General features: G+C 53.9%; 1 non-coding gene across 1 annotated transcript; it reads left to right on the forward strand.

The window, feature by feature from the left end:
• The first annotated feature begins 17,503 nt into the window (after positions 1-17,503).
• Positions 17,504-17,577, forward strand: TRNAN-GUU (transfer RNA asparagine (anticodon GUU)). The gene has a single exon. It is a non-coding gene; the product is annotated as a tRNA-Asn (tRNA).
• Positions 17,578-18,664: the final 1,087 nt, after the last annotated feature.

The following is an 18,664-nucleotide window of genomic DNA, read 5'->3' on the forward strand; positions in this document are numbered from 1 at the left end:
TTTATATTCTAGGCTCCGCTTTACCGAGTTTCCCTGGCCTGAAGCGCTGAAATCCCCGCGGTGTCAGCCATGAGACTACAGTTAGGGGTGAGACTCAGACGGCACCGCATTGCTTCAACGGCAGAACGCGTCACAAGCCCCAATGACAACAGCCCTCAGAGCGGAAAACCTTGTCACGAACGCCGGCCCCAAGTGAAAGGCAAGGTCGACACTGCATAACCGTCCATCTCTGGATCCCAGGAGCACAGTGGCGGGCGACCTCGGCACGTAGGCGGAGGTCCCAGGCCCGCTCCGTTCAGCACCATCACAGGAGAGCTGCCACGGTCTGGAGCTTACCGCGGAAATGTGAAACTTGGGGATGCTTGAATGAGACGCCAATGAGACACGTGAGACAAAAAATAATCCCCCATAGGGTCCATCCACAAGTTTAAAAGTAATCCAAGATTCTAAGTATCGGACATTCTCCGACAAGCATATGAGAGTCCAGGTTGTGGATAACGCGAATCTGCCAGGTTCTGCGAGAGCTTTCGTTACATCTTTCATATGGGATACCCTCTGTAAAATATAGACTACAGTTCAGATCATTAAAGATTGGCAAAAAATATAAATGCTTTCTTGACCATGAAGCTCCAAAGCAAACCACGCAACACATAATAGATTAGGCCACGGCAGGGGCATGCTCATCCACTAATTACATCAATAATCATCTAACGCTTCGTCGTGGGTTGAAAGGTCTTGTGTTGAGTACACGTCATTTGATATACCCGCTCATGTATCAGAGTACCCATAGGCTCCGAGCGGTGCCCTAGCCAGCCGAACAAACGCGGTTTTTTATACAGAACGCAACAAAATTAGACGTTTTCGGGCCTCCACATGACCAGTAACAGTCCCAAACGAAAGTGGAGGGCCCACCAAGAGACAATCATTATTTTTCACTGATTGAAAGGGTGGTGAATGGGAGGTCTTAAGACTGCTTGCGCTGTCCAGAGGCATTACGCTGTTTCCGGAGGCCCTACATGTCCACTTGCGGGGTTAACCTGATCGTTCAGGAGCCTTCTACGTAGCCCTTGGTTTCTTCGCATTTGCCTGGGACACCCGCACTGTTTTTGGGGTCCTTCACGAATTTGTTTCCACTCGCCCGGAACGCGCTATGCGCTAGACCCGGGGGGGCCCAATATGTTGACATTCCAGGGTATTCTCGGTTGCTCAGGGGCCCTTCAAGCTGGTCACGGTTAGCCTACCGGCACACTCACGGTATGCTCATGGGCCCTCTTCATTGGTGTAGTGCTTTTCCAGTTTCATGTCATTTGCCCTGCGCTCCTGTCTGGGGTCCATCTGTTAACCTACTCGGTGTAACACTCAATTAGTCGTTCGGGCCCTCCAAATTGGGTCCTGGGTGCTTCCTATTTTAATGGAAGGCTCTATGCGCTTGTCGAGGTCTCTATCTGTTAACTTGCTCGAGGGCACTAGATTGTTCGGTGGCCCCGCACATTGGGTTTTGACTTTTGAATGTAGGGCCCGGCGCTCCTGTCGGGGCCATTGGCCTGCTTTGGTGCACTCTATCTTTTGGGAGCCCTGCACACTGGGTTTTGGGTGTTTCTTATTTGAATGGAGAGTGGAGGGCCCTACGCTTTTGTGTGCGCCCCATCTGATGACCTGCTCGGACACACTCGACTGCTCGGGGGTCCTCTTCATAAGGTCTTGGGTACTTTATATTTGAGTTGAGGAACTTACACTCTTTTCGGGGGCCCTGTCTGTTAACCTGCTCAGACCAACTCGACCATTCGGTACCTCAGCAGCAGACGGATATGCGCCAATGAATTTTTACACGTAAATGTCAAACATAATTTGACGTACCGCCAACGTCGTATGTGATATTTCTGTTGGTTATGAAATTGTTGGGGCCTGTTATACTTTTGGATCGCATTCTCATCCATTTGATATAATATATTTTAATGCTAGGATATTTCCGACTCCTTCATAACAAAACAAAAGCTGTACATTAGTCATCAGCCATCCGTTGAGAGCATCGACCAGCCGGCTAGCTGTAAATGTTCCAGGAATCATGTTCGTGCTTGATTTTAATACTATTTAGCAGCCGACGTTCGCTTATTTTGACAATCTTTTTCCGAAAAACTAAGTCGTAAAGCGAAAAGGATTCACCATGATCTGGAAAAATGGGTAAGCTTCATGTATGCGCACACTATGCACGCCTGGTTTTCTATGGATGTGCACAGTCAGATGGTTTCCAGATAAAAATAGCATATCAAAAATCTGAAAATTTGATTGCCGGAATAATCGACTTTCTTAGGGGGCCCTAAATTATACGGGGTACCACAAACGTCGCGTGCCCCCCCCCCCCCCCCACCCCACCCCTGAAGAAATCCTGGATCCGCCGCTGGGCAGGAGTCTGGTGTTAACCTACATCATCTTGAAAAATCAGCTGTTTAACCCGCTCTCCTCTCCTCTTACATCACATAATCCTGCACCGCCGCGACGCCATCTTATTAGGAGTGTGTTGTGGCTATCAGGCGCAAAACAGTTCACGACCACCCTGGTTTGGAGCCTCTAGAGCCAAAGCAGTCCCACAGCATTACTCCGGCCGGAGCAGTCACCCATCCATGGTTCGGATTTGCTGTGTGAGGCAAGTTCCTCGGGTTGAGATCATCCGTGTTGCCTCGGTGTGACCCGGGATTGACCCCGATTACTAACAACCCCGCTCATAATTGCTCATAAATGGCTTAACATAATGAAAGTGCTTTGACATGACCGAAAAGTACGCAATGGACCACGCTGTTGCACATAATCAAATGCAGCAAACCCTTAATTAAGCAGTACCAAGGCATGCCCTTTCCCTCAAACACCCAGGTCGTCTTTACATAAAGCATTCTCGCAGTAACATTTTGTTTTGGACTGCCTTACCTCGAGGTGTGTTAAGTTGTGATGTCGGATCAATAACATCAGCACATGCTCCACAGACACAGTCATCATCTCAGTCGCGTCACGGAAATAGCTGCCTTTGTGCAGGATCATATCCGATTTCAATGAAGCCCCCCCCCCCCCCTCCCCCTCTGGCCTGCAGCTCAGTCTTGGCATGGTGTCCGAATGAAATTCGGACAGGGATCAGTCGAACCAAATAGCCAACGGGAATCAAGTCCGGGTGAAAACATACCCAAGTCAGAAGTAAAAAGTGTCACAATTTGAAACTGAAGAACGTCGGAAGAAAAAACGTCGAGAGGCGCAAAAGTTGACAGGGTTTAAAGACAAATTAAAGAAGTGTAGCACGCGAAAGAGCTTAGAAAAATAAAAGTCCAAATGCAGAAAGTCAACGTCAAAAGGTCGACGGGAAAAAAGTCGAGATGAAAAGCATGCAGCAGAGAAAACGCTGTCAGGGATAAAAGTCAGCTTGTCGATTTTATCGACTCCGCTTTGATGGTGAGGCTTTCTAATCAACTTTGCCAACATCGACATCAAAGTCGACTTTCATGAGGCTTTGACTTGCCGTCCTTGCCCTTGTGGACAACGCATGGGCGTGTGGGTGCTGAGTTTACTGGTGAGAATCTGCGAAACACCTTTTGCACCCTTTACCCTGACGACCCTGGCAAAGCTACCAATGACCTCAGTTATTGCCTCAGTCACATTTACTTGTGGAACATCGGAGTTTCAGCCGGTCCCGATAGCTCGGCTGGTTAGAAGGGCGGCCGTCCGATCCACCCATCCGTAGTGCGGCGAGTTTAGGTCTCTTTAGACGCTCGCTATTTGGTCCTGACAGGGACGACCTCCAGGCGATGGCTATTGATCTGAAAAAACTTGTCGTTTACGCAGAATTTCAAGATTGATTGGTCGGATCGGGACTCACGGAACAGGAACTACTTAGCGTTGGGGATGATCTCAGAAATTCATTCAATGAAAAGATTCGCACAAATTACATTTTCAATGCAACCAGAAGAAGGAATGTTCAGCGATCCCGGCCCCCAGCTTTCCGCGCCAAAGACGCCGTTCACCGCAGCGACCGCTCTCCCAGACCTGTCGGATGCATCCCGTGGGCAGTACCGGTTCGGGGATTACGAATTCCGAAGCCGTTGATGCCGGGGCCGACCAAATCCGCCTGTTAATCCTCCCACAGCTCGGGACAACCCGTTTAACGTTCGCTGCTTTTCCCTGTAGCGGCTGCCGCGCCGGCCGCCGTCTGACGAGAGGGACATCAAAACCTCCGACCATGACAGCATTTGACGACGATCACGATAATACGGCACGGGGAGAAACGAAGCATGATCCGCATTTTCCCACCCGGGTTCTGCTAGCTAGCGGTGTGCGCCTGCGGTGGCGGTCTGGTGGCATCCAGCCGGCAGGCTGTCGGTCACCTCGGCCCCGATTCGGACCACGGTCAGCCAGCTCTTCGGGAAGGCCAGCGTCTGGGACGGCACGCTCGCCGAGGGCTTCCCCCATACCGTTTTCTGCATGGTATCGCGCTCAGTTACTGGGATTATGAGAGAGGTATATGCAGTGCCGACTTGACTCCCATGAACTGATCTGACATGTCGAAGCTTATGTGGAACATTGGTCGTTCACACCGCTCTGATACAGTTTGACGGCGGACGTTCCAGTCCAGTTTTACCCGCAGCTCTAGCGTGGTTAATGTTCGAGATCTGGAGTAACTGGCTGTGGGCATCCCCGATTTCCCGAGATTTCAATCAGCTTTGCCTGTCGTGGGGCAAAGCTGATTGAATATCTCGTAAAGCGAGGGATATGATCTCCATATGAAGCGTGGGTCACAAGAAAGACGCGATTTCCAGGCAAGACAGGGTGAGAGAGTATTGTGGGCATCAGGTACCTCCGGCACTCCCGGCGCAGCTCGACCTGACTGCCCTCCCCTCCCCTCACAGTATCCATAAGCATATCGGTTGCCAGGGACGAGTTAGCTTTCTTGTTGGCTTTTGACTAAAACACATAGTACTAAAGCCACTTCATGGCAGGTAACCTAAGTTTGTTTCTTATCTGGGTCCCATAGAAAGAAATCTGCCGGAAAGCGGCCGAGGCAACTTCATTCAATACAATATCGCAACAAATAATACCGCCGCAGCCTTGCACGAAAGATTGCTTCTCTTCCAGCACGGTGGGCAGCTGGAAGAGCAATGTCAGGTAAAAAAGACGAAGGCTCTAGTTGTGTTGGTCCGTCCGGGTTAACAAAAGCTTAACACATCACAGGAAAGGAGATAACAACGGCAGCAAGACCTTCCAGAGCTGCCAGATGTGCGTCACGGAGGTTTAGATTAGATGACCTGCTTGGGGTGAAATCTGTTCACGGAGGTCAAAGTATGGCTATTTCATAGCTATGGACAAGAAAGGTGGTCAATGAAAGCTGGGAAGAATCGCTGAGCTTTGCAAATTATATATGAGCGCTCAAAGGTGCTCGTGAAAAAATGACTCCGACTTACGTAATTTGTATTCTGAGAGCACTCCGGTTTCTGCGATTGTAATGATGTGATTAAATAAACAGACCCGCCCACACAGCGACAAATAAAAAAAAATGTTGCGTGACTCTTTTCGCACCTAGCGTTAATGATACCGTTTTTTAGCAGGTCCACGCCACCAGGAATTTCTGCAAATATTAAGGTGCCAACACCGTTAAGGCCATCTGCCGCTGGCCATTTGGTCTCCACTTCGGCCGCTATCTGTTGCGTCTTGTGATCACGATATTTGCTCGCACCATATGCGCTTACAGGAGCCGTATGAGTGCAGCGATTTCGCCGCTGACACTGCCAGGGACATGAGTGACGCAGTGTTAGATTATAAGCATTAACCGATTTGCGATTGTGCTTTCCCACACTAATCGTGGAGGACTCCTGAAATGGTAGCTTTCCGCACCACATATCGGGAGTAGTTGACAACAAAAACGCGAGAAATGTCGGGTCCTAATGAGTAGTCTTTTTGATTAAAGTGTACTATTGTGATGCATGTTATTATATAACGAGGAACAGCCACTGGCAAGGCTATATAAACAATAAGATAGACCGCTCCGGTCTCCGTAAATGTAGAGCCTATGGCTTTGGGGAAGCCACGAATTCGGACATCATATTCGTCCTTTGATTGGTCAGAGTTCATGTCGTCACAGAATTAAACCCCGGTTGCCATGGCAAGAAACTCCAGATTCCGTACCGCGGTCGTGTGTTCAGGTGTTTAATCAGGTCTGTGCTGCGCAGTATTCTAGGGTCCTGAGATGGAAAATAGATGTCTGTAAGCGTGTATACACATATAACTTGAGATGCTATTTTGGCAAGTACCAATTACGCGTGAACGTTGCTATTCAGGACGGATGGTTTTCACGTAATAGGCTTATCATTTTCACTGGTTACCGGCGGGTGCTGGTGCCGGCGAGCATCACATTCTTCTAACGATGCGTCAACACTCGTCGGACGGGGAGCCTGACAAAGCCCCCTCGCGTGTTTGCTATATATTTTTGTAACCTTTAGATATATCGTGCTCATGTGTTTTCAGTAGCTACTTTCATGCCATTTACGTGTCCTGTCAAGCATACTCAAGTATAATCGATTTGGGCGTCGGCGATGACAAGCCAGGTGTGTGTAGGCTTGGAGGAGCAAGTCATCAGAGCTCAAACTAGATCCATGTCTGATTGCCATGTTATGTGAGATTTGTGACATTTCCGAGAATGTTTTGCTGCGGTTACCAAATCAACATCGTTCTGACGTGCATCATACGGCCACCTGTGGCGAATTTCTTAGGCCAATGTCACGCCGGGTCAAAGAAACAAAACCGGTTAGTACGGCTATGCATAGTTAATGCCGTGCTTCGTGCAGAGTTTGTTTATTAGGAATAGTTCATTCTGTAACTTTACCAATGGCTTATGGCTGAGTGTTCAACTAGCTTGGCCTCTGCCTCGACTGTCACGTACGCTAATGGTTACTTGCATACAAACGACTCTGGCCTGCCAAAGGTCAAGAAGTTCATGGCCTTGACCACTAGCGCCTGGGTGCAGCATTGAGCTGCCTTGCCGTCGTCTGTGAATTCTGATTGCAGTCGCAATATGTGTCATACAGCCTGAGTGCGCCTTGTTGCTCTTCATTGCGTTATATTTACTTTGACGTTTCATAGGTCTTTCACACGGTTTTAAGCAAAGGTTATACTGAAGAGTTTGTGTTTTACTTGATACATTAAGGGAAGTTTTGTTGGTCCTGTTCTTTTTTTGTATTGTGAATTCAAAGTTCTGTTGAGTAAATTATTTTGCATATACCAGGAATTACTGGTTAAGCGACGCGGTGATGCTAAATAACGATTGTATTGATGATACTCGATATTTCTATCCGTGAACATCCTCAAGAGAGGTAAGGGAACAGAGATGTCCAGCAAGATATTAAATTTAAAAAAGACACATGAATCCAGAAAGTCCTCCAATCTTGGGAACATTGGAAGTATTTCCGGGATGCACGTGTCTCACGTTTGCATTCTGCATCTGGTCACTTACTTAACGCAAGTTCACGAAGCGCCGAATGACGTCTACCACGTCATCGTAACGTGAGTAGTCAAAACAAAACGCAATATGGTGGCGACAAAATATGGTGGCGAAAGTTCAAGATACACAAACCTGAAGCCACAAACAAATAGCAGTCAAGTGCTCAGATGACGTTGAAGGTGAAATTCTTAATTGAAATCATTTAAATTAGCTTGTCTACTCATGACGTCTTGTTGATAGGGCAGTGACACTAGTATTACATGCAGTCATCAGATGATGCGATGGTACTGAAGTCTTAACCCGGCTACCTCCAAGACTGGTTGGCGGCCGGCGGACCGGCTTGTGGCGGGTATCACACAAATTGTGTAACAAAAAATAGAAACATCCAAAAAAACTGCAACTCGTGAAGTTACTCGTCACAAGACCTGCTGGGGTTGGCCGTTGGGTAGTGAATTTCGTTTTTTGCTGGACCCTTTCCTGCCCGTCTGTGTCCTGAGTCGCGGGAGAAGTGGGCCTCGCACTCAGAACATTTTTTTCTGGCGTGAAGACGCTTGGCCGGCGTCGGGCCCGGTGATGGTGTCCGCCGGTGAGTCGTGACCGGGTGACACGGTCCTCCTCGCCTAACTGCGGCGGTCAGCAAGTTCAGTTGGTGCGCGACGCTGCATCTTCACCACGCGCACCTCTGGCGGCGAGGCGGGAGGCGGCAGGGCCGCGGCAACAGCGGGCCGGGCAGGCGACAGCTGCACCCCCTGCAGCAGCCACTTGCGATCGAAGGCTTTCTCCCGGACGTTGCACGTGGAGAAACCACAGATTTTCCGTGAACGTGGGCATCGTGTATCGAATAGTTACTTGGGGTCTGCAGTATTTGATTGTCGGACGCCTACCCAGATTGCGATGGGATAAGGCAGTTATGCCGGTGTGCAGTATCGGCGGTGGACGGTTCATTAGCAGCTTTGGTGGCGGGGATACACAAGCACCGCAAGTCTGCAGAATTAGTCGCAATTGCGTATGGACCCTGCAACTACCGAAATGTTTTGTCATCGAATATTGACCACGACGTCAGCGTATGCTGGTTCAGGTGCACCAGCACGATGCCTGTGTGTACCTCCACCGCTGGATGCTGTAGGAGGGCTTCTCGGAACTCGGCAAGGAGGGCCAGCACTATGCTCCTGCAGGGCCCGACAACGCGGCCCACACGCCTCGGGCTACGGTAGCGGCGGCACAGGTCTTCAGTGAGGCGCTCGCTGAGGCGGCTGACGTCCGGCTGCTGGACCGGAACAGCTCTGCTCCTAAGCCAGACGCTGTGGAATGGAACACGGGACATGAACGGCGCACAACTGATGCCCTGCATTTGGCGACGTTCTGCTGTTAGCAATGGGACGCGATCTACGCTAATAATCCATTGTTTAGCGGCGTGTGTCACTGGCATGACACTGTTCATTACTACATCCATCAGCGGAGTAATTAAGGAGGACGGAATAACCCTGCAATGGGCGGGTCACATCAGGACGCTAATAAATGCATTTGAGATTCCGGTTACAATTGTATCAGAATGAAGCAAAAGGGAATCGGGAACCGTTTTCTAGCGTTCTGTCCGGTCAGACCTAGCTGCATGCATTTATTGAACTCATTTTAGTAATCGCCTCAACAGACGACAATGAGCGGATCATGCGAGTCGTAATACAGATGTTACTGACCGCCGCACGCTGGCGGTGCCGGGCGCCTCAGATTAGTCGACGGTTGGAAGCGGCCGGTGGTTAGGCGGCCTTGGTGCAGTGGAGAGGCGGTCACCCTCACCTCATCATCGTCGGAAGAACAGCTCCACAGATGGACGGTATGAGCTGCCTCGCGGTCGGTGATATATCCTCGATAGCGGTGCAGCTCCGCCAGGTACGCCACGAGCCGGCGCACGGCGTACCCGGGTTGTCCATCGGGCTTGGTAACAGAGCCCTTGAACACAAAACAGATTCAACAATACGCTATCTGCTCATTTTCCAGATCGGGCAAAGCTGAAACATGGATGACTCGCCCCAAACGTACTGATATCAAGGCGCTACCAATTGGAAAATAAAAAAACTCGGTACCTGTGACTAAACTAGCGGAGATACCTACACCTATACCGCAGTGGAGCATGTCGCTTATCCAAATGTACACCGTACCTGCGCAGCTGGTGGTGCCACCCCAGCTCGCGCCGCCCTCGCGGCAGAGGCAGACGGTGCCGGCCGCGGGGCCGGGTGCGGGGCCGGCAGCTGCGGGCAGCACACTGTCCTGATAAATGAGTTGTGAACGGTTATCAAAAGACCCGAGAACTGTGGAGACCGCTGGTCCACGGCTGCCCGCGACACACTGCTCTCAAGTCAACCTCCCGCGGCTCACTCGTCCGGCACGGTCGAGTTCTCGGTTTGGAGTTTGGCATTGAATATGTTGCCCAGCTCATTCGTAACACATCTTACACTATGATGCATATTACACTTCGAAACCCCGGGCGACAAACAAAGAAGTAAAACAATAGCTACATTGAGATCAATCACAAACTAGCATGTTGTTCAACTGGTGATCAGAAAGCACATCACACGTGGAAATTTTGACTTCAGTGTTTTATCTTGCGTTATTCTTACGTCTAATGGCGCCATAGCATCTGACAGGCGCCGTTGGGCCACCATAGTAATACCAAATCCTTTTGTAAGCTGTTCAGAGACTGTTACGCATAGCGGCTCTCATGGGCTCCATTAGACAGAGCTCGCCGCGACCGCCGCACAACAAACACATCGCAGCTCATAGCAGAGACATAGCTCGTATGGCATGAGCACTTACCCCACGCCGTGGCGAGCACACCAACGTAGAGATGCCCCGTGCATCGGGCATGGCCGCTACGGTCAGGCCCAGCTCCACTTCCTCGAACCCCTCATCCTCGATGTCGTCCTCCTCGGCGTCACCTTTCGCGTCCTCCTCGGCCTGATGGTCCGGGTCCGGTATGAAGTGATACCTATAGTCCGGAGCCCGGAGTGGTAGGCGTCCAGACGCTCGCCGGTCTGAGCGTCAAGGTACGCCACCCCAAGCTCGCCTGTCAGCGGTTACCACCCATGTCGGCCGCGGCTAACTGGCTGCTGGGTCGGCGACTAGCCGGGCCGGCACCCGCGTTTAACGGACTCGCCGATGTTGTGACCAGGGCCTAGCCCCATAAAGCGAAAGAACAAGCCTGCGCACTCTGATTTGTTGGCTGTATGAACTGATGACCAACAACAAGCTAGCATGGCCAGCGCGTCGCATTTTTTAATCCTTCAAAGATCAAGGAAAGTTTGTACATCACCTAATACATACATCAGACGATTACGGCGCATCATTAACTGCTTGATATTCTAATGTAAACCTAGATTTGAATGGCTGAGTGATTAATACTGGGTGGCATGATTAATTTGACCCTACATGTGGAGCGGGCTTTATTTGTTACCGTTTTCTATGCATGACAATGAAATCAAACGCTGAGCAAACTGCTAACACATTGGCCATGGATTGGTCGTTCGAAATTTGATCAAAATTTTGCCGCACAACAGTTGCCGAAACTTAAACATCAAAACCATTCTGTACTGGCCATTTACCAGTGTATTGCAGGACGTCATCCCGCCGGGGCACATGTGCTCCCAGAACACCCGGCGGTACACAGGCGCTCCCGAAACATCTGGCGGTACACATGTGCTCCCCGAACACCCGGCGGTACACAGGTGCTCCCGGAACACCCGGCGGTACACAGGCGCTCCCAGAACACCTGGCGGTACACAGGCGCTCCCAGAACACCTGGCGGTACACAGGCGCTCCCGAAACATCTGGCGGTACACAGGCGCTCCCAGAACACCTGGCGGTACACAGGCGCTCCCAGAACACCTGGCGGTACACAGGTGCTCCCGGAACACCCGGCAGTACAGCTCGGCGGCCGCAGTCCTGATGCGGCCGCCGAAACATCGCAGGTGGTCGGCAGCTTGGTCCGACGCCGCCGCATACCGGTCCGCGTTCCAACGGACCAGGCCCTCCACCAGGAACGCTCGATGGTGAAGATCACAAGGCAGTCATCCTTGGCAAACGTCACGGACAATACAACATAAGGTATGTGAGCTGTGCATAGTGTCTGCTTGCACTTACATGGGCCCGCGGTACACAATTGACTTTCCTTTTCATCATTTGGTAACACTGCAAGCTGCACAGCACATCACAGCACGAATTGCAATACACATGCTAATCTTACAGCAAACGTGGAAGTAAATGGTTGTAGTTCCGACCGCACGGATCAGGAATCATTTCTATATGGGAGAGACGCCTCACTCATCACACAACTTTTACAACAAACTGTTTGTCACAGCCACGGTCCATCGAGTGTGCCAAGTGAACAATAACAGCATTACCATCGCGCAGAGTAAGATGACCGCGCCAGGCAAGTGACACGATACGAGCTTTGCTAAGCCAGCATGCAACTTCGCTCTTGGAAATGAGGATTGTATATACCTGGGATAAAACGGGTGAGGTGGCTGTGGGAGCTTTCCGTCGAGGTCGTGCCACGTGCTATCCGGTAGCAGCAGTGTGACGCCGCCTTTCACCAGCGTCCCGGTGACTCCGTGCAGCGGAACGCCGGCCATGTCCTGGAGGCGGGTGACGTGGCGCTTCTGCTGCCCCCAGATGGGCCACATCCGGGACTGGCCCAGCAGCGGTGCGCCCAGGCTGTCCACGCCTGCAGGTCCGGAAAGCAGGCGCAGCAGCTCGTCGATGCACCGGGTGGTGGTCTCGGTGCCTCGGGTCCGGCGTCGGCAGTGAAGCTGAAACTCCCGCTCGGAGATCTCGCGGGTCAGCACCGCGTCGGTGACATTGGCCATCCCCTTGCGGGCCAGCTGTTGCCGCTTGGCGTCATAGAGCGCCGCCAGGTCCCCCGGGCTGGTACCAAAGATGGCCGCCGACAGCCGACTCATTAGCAGCCCGTACAGCTGATGAGCGTCGGTGGTGACCCCGGCAGCCAGGCGACGCATGAAGTGCCGGGCATCCAGGCGCACTGGCACGCCCTCCCAGCCGGGGAACACCCCCAGTGCCGGGCAGCTGGAGCCGGGGGACGGCGCACAGCAGTCCCGGTCCACGTACAGCGCCAGAGGCTGGCCACCCCTGCCTGCCGGTAGCGGGCGACGGTGCCGCTGCCCAGCTGCTCCAGCCGCCGCCCTCCGTGGCCGTTAAGACGCTGTTAAGGACCAGACCGTGTTCGGTGGTCACGTTGGTGGCCCAACGTGCGGTGCCGACACCGATGTCATCCGGCTTCTTGGCCACCTGCAAGCAAATCAACGTTTTACGAAGAAGTACACAGGGGTCCGACAGGTAAGCGTGGTGTTGTCTAGCAGCCTTCATTTGGCTAGAAGTTCAGAGCATAGAAAGCCCCAGTAGGCTTTCAAGCCATTCAAGCGGCCTGTTAGACTGGTTTCCAAGAAGCCGTTTAAGAGTCATGCCACAAATTGTGCACGGTCAGTCCGACGACATGCGCGGCATGGAATGCGACGGGCGACGCAGACATGCGGAATATCATCACGTAAATGATATCAAAGGCAAAGGAAATGAACCCAGCCTATTTGGCCGATGGACACGGTAAGATATTTATGTCGTGTGGGCAGACTGCTAAGGTCGGCTGCTGCGCGGTTCACATATGACTTCGGCGCTAGATGCACAACAAGCTTACCTTCCGAGTTGAATCTATCTCGAGGACCTGGCCAAATACGCTGGTGGTGCTGGCTGGCTGGCAGGGGCAGGACGTCCTGCAGGTAAACCCGCATGAGCCAGCGGGTGCCGGGCATCAGCGGGGCCGGCGGCGGCGGCGGCGGCAGCAACGGCCGCTGCCAGGCCTCGAACGCCGCGGACCGCAAGCTGCCGTCGCTCAGGCCGAGCATCATGCGGCTCAGGTGGTACTCGCTGACCTGCTCCACCACCCGCTTCATCAGCTGGGTGGGGCTGTCGCCCAGCGTCTGCCCGCGGAGCAGCCGGATGATAGCCTCGCCGCAGGCCAGTCTGACAAAGACGCCAAAACTTATTATCAACATATTACCAATTTAGTTAACTGTCAGCAAAGAACCACAGTTGACCTCACACAGATGTTGCCACGAGTTCCCTCTTATTTCGCTGGGAAATAAATTGTATAGTTGCTGCCTTTACTAACGCCACCAGAAACGTAATATAATATCGTATCTAAACAACATGATATAGGTATCACTTTATACATCCGAGCTCTACCTGATATGGGGTCACTCGGATCCAATGCACTTTTTACCTGATATGGAACACTCGGATCCAATGCACTTTAACGCTGTTCCACAAAGAAGATAAACGATGGAGAGCCAAATTGTATACATGTGAGAGCGCTTGATGCGCGCGTTGCACGTGGGATAGCGCGTGAGTACATTCCTAGTACCTGTGCGCTGGTGCTTACTTATACGTCAGGACCGCTGGGAGCTGCAGCTGGTGCGCGACGTCCAGCTGTCTGACGAGCCGCTCGTTCCGGGCCGTATAGACCTTGAGGGGTCGGCAGCTGGGACAGGATAGTACTTCGGCCGCCATCCAGCAGCCGGCCCGCAGATCCAGCACCTTCCGCAGATGCTTGTGGAGGCCCGCCGTTGAGGTGGCCTCCGCACTCAGGGCAGGCCAGGAGCACCTTCCAAAGGCGGTGTGGCAGCCACAGCAACAGCCGGACGTCGAAGTAGCGTCCCGGTCAGGCAGGTGCGTTGTTGGTCACCAGTGGAGGGGCTGGAGGACGACTACTAGAGCTCGGTGACCTCCTTGAGCTCGATGCGACCGCGGCCACACCTGACGGGCCGGAACAGCCCACCTATCCACTGCTGTTCCCATGGCGACAGCCAGTCGGCCCAGCCACAGGGCAGGTTGGAAGCCTGACTCCTGACCCCGGAGACGGGGGATCGCGGGTCCGGCGTTGCGCGGAGCAGCCTCCGGTGCGGACGGGCTGGCGCCACGTGCGGGCGGGTCACGGCCGGACGGGTCGTCGTCGCGGCCGGACGTGTCGGCGCCACGACCGAGCTGGCCACGGTCAGGCAGGTCAGGGCCGAGCAGGTCACGACCGGGTAGGTCGCGGCCGAGCAGGTGACGGCTGGGCAGGTCACGGCCGGGCAGGTGACGGCCAGGCAGGTCACAGCCCGGCAGGTCACAGCCGGGCAGATCACGGCCCGGCAGGTCACGGCTGGGTAGGCCACGGCCGGGCAGGTGACGGCCGGGCAGATCACGGCCCGGCAGGTCACGGCTGGGTAGGCCACAGCCGGGCACGTCACGGCCGGACAGGTCACGGCCGGGCAGGTCACGGCCGGGCACGTGACGGCCGGACAGGCAACGGCCGGGCAGGTCACGGCCGGGCAGGTCACGGCCGGCGGGTCACGACCGGGCAGGTCGCGGCTGGGCAGGTCGCGACTGGGTAGGTCACGGCCGGGCAGGTCACGGCCCGGCAGGTCACGGCTGGGTAGGCCGCGGCCGGGCAGGTCACGGCCGGGCAGGTCACGGCTGTGCAGGTCACGACCGGCGGGTCACGGCCGGCGGGTCACGGCTGGGCAGGTCACGGCCAGACAGGTCACGGCCGGGCAGGTGACGGCCAGGCAGGTCACAGCCGGGCAGGTCGCGGCCAGGCAGGTCACGGTCGGCTGGTCACGGCCGGGCAGGCCACGGTCAGGCAGGTCACGGCCGGGCAGGTCACGGCCGGGCAGGTCACGGCCGGGCAGGTCACGGCTGGGCGGGCTGGCGTCCCAGGCGGCTCCAATGTAAACGCCAGGGCCTGTCAGAACAACAGAGCCGTGAAGCGCCTCAAAGGGTTTTCGCAAACTTGAACATACCGCTTAACTGCTCACTTAACACATTATTGGTAAGCCAAGTTCAACGAGTCACGACTCGGCATGTGCTACAAATTATGCGCCAGCCAATCCGCCGCTGGAATGGGCGCCCACTGAAAAAGTCGTTCTGACTTGATGCACAGCATATACAATGTGACATGACAACGCGGTAGCCGTTGACAGTGCAAAGCGACAGCCGTCTACAGTATGTGAATCGTGATGGCATGAAGGATATCCCGGGTTTGCTACATATGTAGACGTAACAAGTCATCCATTCTTTCCACAAGAATAACATCTCAAATCGGGCATGACAAATGTCGTCATAGTCCCTGACAAGCATCAAACGTGCGAAAGGTGTCAAAATGAACAGCTGACAAATTCTGAAGCCAATGATTGATAAATATTCCAACTTGACGCACTGCAGTATCATACAACGCTCTGCTTTCGCAATTGGACCCAACGCCATGATCCTACCTGAGCGTGGCGTCCGGGCAGATTCAGTCGGACGTTGCTGACCCGCAGCGAGAGGGACGACAGCCCACCGGCTGATCTCAGCATACTCCAGCAGACGCTGGGCCCCCTGCCTATCCTGGACATCCTAATGAAGCGTTTGTGGTGAGGAGACATCAAAGACGCAATTCTTGTCATGATGCGACCGCCCACCAAGCATGCCAAGCACAAGCAGACGCCAAGCAGACTATGGTGCATATACATATGGATCAAATGCAGGGTATCATTGTCTGAGCCCGTCAGCAAGTCCGGAACGTGCATTGTACACAGTTTACATCGTGACCATGCGCGCAAGAAGCGTATTATTCCTTTCAAGACAAATGTAACCAAGCCAAATCCGCCACGCAAAACCAAGATGAGTGTTCGGTAGACGCAAATCATCACATGCTGAGCCGTGCTAAGGCATGCTGCCCCATGTGCATTCAGTTTGTAACGTCAAACGTCCGCAACATAAAAGGTCAATGTAGTATTAAGCTCGTCCGGTAAAAAGTAATCGGAAAAAGTCCAGGGCAAACATGTTGCTGTTTGTCCGCGACGAACTCGCGCAGTCGCGTGGCCGGCACGACCCCTGGCACCAACATTGGCTACCCGACACGCAACGAGTGCAGCCAGGCACAGCTAGTTACAGCCAGGTACAGCCGGTATGGCTATTAAGTGCGGCCGAGTACGGCATTCAAGTTCACGAGGGTGAGCGTGTACGGCCATGCACGGCAGGGTACGGTCATGCGGTCCTCCTTTTAAGCATCACAATCTTCAGCACATGAACTAGCGTCCAGCGCGAAGTGTTCTGCCTTTCAAGGTCACCAAGGTCACCACAAGGTCTCAAGTGCCTCTCAAGGTCACCCTGCTCTTGAAGCGAGTGGACTCTTTTGATCTCTCAAGGTCACCTTTCTTTGAGGTGAGGCCTTTCTGACGGCCGCTAGCTTATGCGCCGCAGAAGATTCGGGGGCTTAAAATCTGGGGTCGGTCGTACGAAGTTCCCCATCATTTGATCTTGAGCTTGACCTTGAAAGATGGACTTAAAAAGTCGGGGACACTCAGACGAGCGTTTTCTCGTGCTCTGAAAGATTGATGCCTAAAAATCTGAAATCGGTCAGTACAGTTGATGTGATGAGGGGTGTCTCGTCATTTGACCTCGAAGGTCACGTGATATTGACATACATCCGCCAGATGTAGTGTTCTCATGCTGTAACTGGTCGCTTGCAGTAGCTGTATTGAAATCGGAGTTCGGTCGTAGGCAAATTGTTCCATACGCCGCTAGCTTTACGGTCGTGTGCGTTTCAGCGTCTCGTTAACAGACCGCTGATGTAGCGAGGGGCGCAGCGGACCCCATCCTCACCTCACCCTAGATTACATATTTTTCTATGAGCACTGCCACCGCCACACCTTTCCAACCCGTGGCAGGCATCCAGCCGGGCACGACCCTGCACACCGCACCGAAACCTGTGAGGCGAGTGTGGAGACAGACGGGGCCCCGATCACCAGCGCTTCGCGTGGGCCTCGTTTTTCGCCGGCGGTGGCGAGCTCGGGATAAGCGGGCCGGCTCGCGAGCCGGTGTCTGGCGGTATGACAAGGTCAGGCGTTGCGTCATCACTTTCCGACCGGTCGGTGTGTGCAGCTGTGACACCATCGCAGGCCTTGGAACGGGGAGGGGGTCCGTCCTCCGCTATCACGGGCCTCCGTGGCGCAATTGGTTAGCGCGTTCGGCTGTTAACCGAAAGGTTGGTGGTTCGAGCCCACCCGGGGGCGGCCCGCTGGTCGGTTTTGGGCAACCGACACACCAGACGCTTTGTCGCTGTTCACGCTTTGACCCATTCACAATGAGTCACGCCATCAGTCGGTATTATGCTCACCAGCTCTGCAAACAAGCACGAGTCGACGCTCCCACCTATCACCAAAGCCGCCGCCTTGCGATGACCACCGGACGGACAGAAGTCATCGCAGGCCAGCGGTCAGCATGCTGTGATCGCCCCCATTCCCACAATGAAATGCCGCAAGGCATTGCATTTTCTACATCTACGTGTGACTTTCACCACAGGCTGCCGGCACTAAGGGACTACGCAGGTTAGGTTCGGCCATAAACCTATCCCTACCATGGACGCCCCATACGTGGCAGGGAAGGCTCAAAAAACATACCGTTTAATGCTCTGAAGTGAGTGCCAAGAACTGCGCTGAGCACTAACATCACTCATCACGCTTCACCAGCACGCCCTACATACACCGACGGACGAAGGACCCACCGCAGATTTCGCGAATGCTTTGTCGCGCGGCCACCAGGGCATGCTGGTGGCCGTGCGGCAGACAACACAAGCTACACAGTCTCAGATCGCACTCCCGTAAAGCGCGTGTTCTTTGTGTTATGAAGGGCCAGTTGTTTTTCGCCGCAGCACGAGCCGTGCACCTGCCAGCGGCTGGCAGCCCGGGACCACGCGGCGCGCTCTGGCGCTGCACGGCCACATCGATACCGTAGCCAGGGATGAACAGGACCCCTTCCTGACCTCGTCCAAGGCGGCCCTCTCGATCAGCACTGCCGCTGACACACCTTCGAGACCCGAGGCATGCACCCGACCGGATGGGGCCTTGCATACCACGCCGAAGCCGGCAAGACTGCAGAGAAGGGCGGGCTTGCGGCCACTGCGGTAAACGGATGGCGCGCCCGCCGAGCGCCCGATCCACGATTCGTTCTCCGCAGGTGGTGGCACGGTCGGGTCAGCACGGTCGACTCGGCCGCGAGCCAGCGCTTCCGGCCGTGCGGCAGGATACGAAGACGTGTCACCACTTCACAGCCGATCGGCTTGTGCAGATGTGACGCCATCGCACAGATCTGAGAGTCGAT

This window comes from Pollicipes pollicipes, unplaced genomic scaffold (assembly GCF_011947565.3).
Source record: "Pollicipes pollicipes isolate AB1234 unplaced genomic scaffold, Ppol_2.1 Scaffold_5724;HRSCAF=6776_pilon_pilon_pilon, whole genome shotgun sequence".
Taxonomy (NCBI): Eukaryota; Metazoa; Arthropoda; class Thecostraca; order Pollicipedomorpha; family Pollicipedidae; genus Pollicipes; species Pollicipes pollicipes.